Source organism: Vigna umbellata, chromosome 6, assembly GCF_029865625.1.
Source record: "Vigna umbellata cultivar VRB3 chromosome 6, Vumbellata_1.0, whole genome shotgun sequence".
Taxonomy (NCBI): Eukaryota; Viridiplantae; Streptophyta; class Magnoliopsida; order Fabales; family Fabaceae; genus Vigna; species Vigna umbellata.
In genome coordinates this window covers 20,814,590-20,818,177 of record NC_142170.1, presented here as the reverse complement: position 1 = coordinate 20,818,177, position 3,588 = coordinate 20,814,590, and the positions used below count along the sequence as shown (strand labels likewise).

At 22.7% G+C, this 3,588-nt stretch overlaps 1 non-coding gene across 1 annotated transcript; it reads right to left on the bottom strand.

The window, feature by feature from the left end:
• Positions 1–2,692: 2,692 nt before the first annotated feature.
• Positions 2,693–2,763, bottom strand: TRNAG-CCC (transfer RNA glycine (anticodon CCC)). Its single transcript has one exon. It is a non-coding gene; the product is annotated as a tRNA-Gly (tRNA).
• Between the last annotated feature and the right edge of the window lie 825 nt (positions 2,764–3,588).

Genomic DNA, 3,588 nt, shown 5'->3' with positions numbered 1-3,588 from the left:
TATTTCAAGATTTGAAAATTAGAACTAGACCATAACTTTAATATAAAAAAATTGTATTATTCAATAACCAATTGTTAGCTATGTTATTTTTTTGTTTTAACTATAACTAAATAATATTTACCCTCTAGAAGTTAGTCTATAAGTAGAAAAAATATTTCAAATTTATCTTGTGAGTTAGTAAAATATTAACATAGATATTAAACTAAATATTTTCTTATAGTTTTGTTCTCAACACTTAAAATGACTATTGTTTTTATGAAAAGAAGGACCACATTACTTGTAATATAAAGAAATTCTCCCATTCTTAAGTTATTCTTGAGAATATCTTAAAATAATATATAATGATTTAAAAAGAAAAAGAAAATAAAATATCAAAATACTAAAAATAATTATTATATATATCGACACGACAAAAACATAGTACATCGAACACCACAATATACTATAACCACACACAATGTACCATAAAGCCCAACTATTATTGTATGCAATCATCATTATTAATTGTATTTTCTTATAAAAAATATAGACACACAAAAGTTCCCTTTCCCATTAATAAATTAAAGGTTTAATATCTCTTTACGTCTCTATTTTTGCCTAGAATTTCAAATAGGTCATCTTCTTTTTCGACGTCTCAATCAAGTTCTTATTTTTGTAAAATTGAATCAGATTCTTATTTTTATAAAATTGAATCAAATAAAGGTTTTCTGTTAAATTGATCAAACGCCATTAAGAGGGTATTAGGTAGCATGTTGACAGTGTAGTTTTTTATTATTTTATTACGTGGTATTAAAAACGTGACTGAATTATATTTTTAAAATTTATCGGGGAAGTTGAAGTTTAGGGTTGGTGAGAGAAAAGAATATTATTCACAATGATCCAAAATCGACTTAACATGAGCTTTTTGACGTATAACCGTTTCAATCATCAAATTACCAAGATTCAATTGATTATATTATACACCACAATATATTTTAGGCATACAAATACTAGTCATTAATAATAGCATAATAAAACATTTTATACATTCTTTAATATTTGAACACATGACCACTATTCTAATAAGGGCTCTAACGAGTTGAGCTACACAACACTTGTGAAAACAAAAACTTTTTTTATTAATAAACATACAACAAGATCACATAATTTTTTTTTACATTGAATGTTTTCAAGTCTTATACAACGTGTTTAATGTAACATTCCAAATATGGAAGTCACTTAGTGTATCAAATACTAAAGAATTTTGCTAAATTCATAACAAAATTAAAAAATTTCAATAAATACAATTGTTATAACTTTAAATATTAATATTGATTAGTTTATTGAAAAAGACTGCATTAAGTTTTTATTCACCACAATTACATTTCACTGTATTTACTATTGCTAAAAAGTATAAATATTCTTTTGATCACAATTATTTCTTAATAAAATTGAGTATTCTTTAAATTTTAACCACTTTTAACTAAATCTGAATATCATTATTATTTGTTTATCCAAACATTATCTTAAATGTTCTCAAATAAAACATTGTATTTATTATCATTCAACAAAATATTGTGTTTGACATTATGAGACTAAGTATTTATATGTGTCATTATCTCGGATTATAAGACAAAAAGAGTCTTCACAACTTATACATTGTTTTACAACACTTTATCAAAACCAAATGTTAGGTTAGGATTACATTTTACATAAATATTTATTATACATATCCAAATAAATAAATAAAAACATTAAATAATATTAAAATAAAAGATTTATTAAAATATATGAGTTTAACACCTGAATTCAGCGTTGTTAAAATCAATTTTCAAACTGAAACTTATTTTAGTTATAAACAATAATGATTATCAAATTTATAGATTAATTTTTTTAATTACTGTGAGTTATATTTATAATTAAATAAATAAATATGTTACAAATATTGTAACAGAAAACCAAACATAACACTAGTCATACAAATTTATTAAGCAAAATAAAAAATTATAGTTTTGTTTGTAAAAAAAACGTGATTTTTTTAAAATAATGTTTTATTAAATCTACAAGTAAATTTAAGAACAAAACTTCATAATGAACGTTGTGCATTATTTTATGTATCTTTAATTTATCTTTATTAAAATACTATTTTAATATTTTAATAGATTAAATTAACTTTAACTTTAATCTTAACCTATTTTAACTCTAACCCTAATTCATTCTACATGGGTATATGGGAAATTTTGTGAGATTGACCTTTTTCAACCTATTCATTATGAGTCAATAAAAATATATGTATTTTAAAAACAAGTTAAGCTTGATATGCAAATAAGTCAAATTAACATCTTTTACTTTTACAGCATTTATTTCTTAATCCTCTTAACTATTTACTAGTCTTACTTACGCATATAGTCTTCTAAGTTTCTTCCAAGACTAAGATGGTGTGTACAAATTTTCTATAACATAAATGTCTTTTCTACATTTTCATGAGTATTAATTCCTATAGACCAATCATATTATTCATTAATTTTTAACCTGTATTTAACTGAAACTAAGATGTTAAATAAAAACTAATATGTATATAAAAAAATTAATGGTTTAAACTATTTTTGTCTTGTGATTATTAATAAATGGTAATTTCTTGAATTAAAAAAAATACAACACTCTATTTTATGAAAAAAATCTAAAAATATTTAAAGACCAGTACTAGATAAAATGCGCATCCGGGGAATCGAACCCCGGTCAGTACCGTGGGAGGGTACTATGATACCACTACACCAGATGCGCTATTAATTGTGTCATGCTTGTGTTTTATAAAATGAATTTGGAAATTATTTGAAATAATTCTATAATGCTAATACAGAAAACAAAGTGTGATAGGGAGTAGATTGAAATATCAATTACATTTATGAGTAAGTTTTCAAAAATTAAAAGATTGGTTTATTCTATGATTTTACCAATTTCTTTAAAATTGAGATTTTTCAACAAAATTTACTTCAAGATAAAAAAGTAATTTGGTATCAACCTGTGTAATCTGATTTGTTATGCTAATATTTACATCATGGTACAACATAAACATAACTTAATTATAAGTCTCAAATTACAATATATATATATATATATATATATATATATATATATATATATATATATATATATATATATTTATTGAATTCTTGCTTTTTTACTAATCATTTAAGTTTCAATTAATGAATGATTCACAAAATTTCAAAAGAGACGTACAAATGTAAACTTGTGGAGCTATTATTTGATTGTATAATAACTAGGTTCGAGGGGAAAGAAGACATTTAACATATGTTTTTTTGGCTCCTTTTTAACACAATTTAATTTTGAAGGAATGATTCAAATTAAATACAATAACAATTCCTTAGTTAAGTTAACGTGGTTAAATTACTTTATTATTTTTGTTAAACTCATATACCTACCTATAGGGATATTAGTTTATGACCTACTAAGGTTAGAAATGTGGGAAGATTCTATTCTCAACACACTGCCAACATTAATTTAAAAATAATAAAGTTATTATTAAGATCATATTTACATATTTATTAAAGTTTAAATAAATAGAAACACTGAAAATATTTCAAAAAT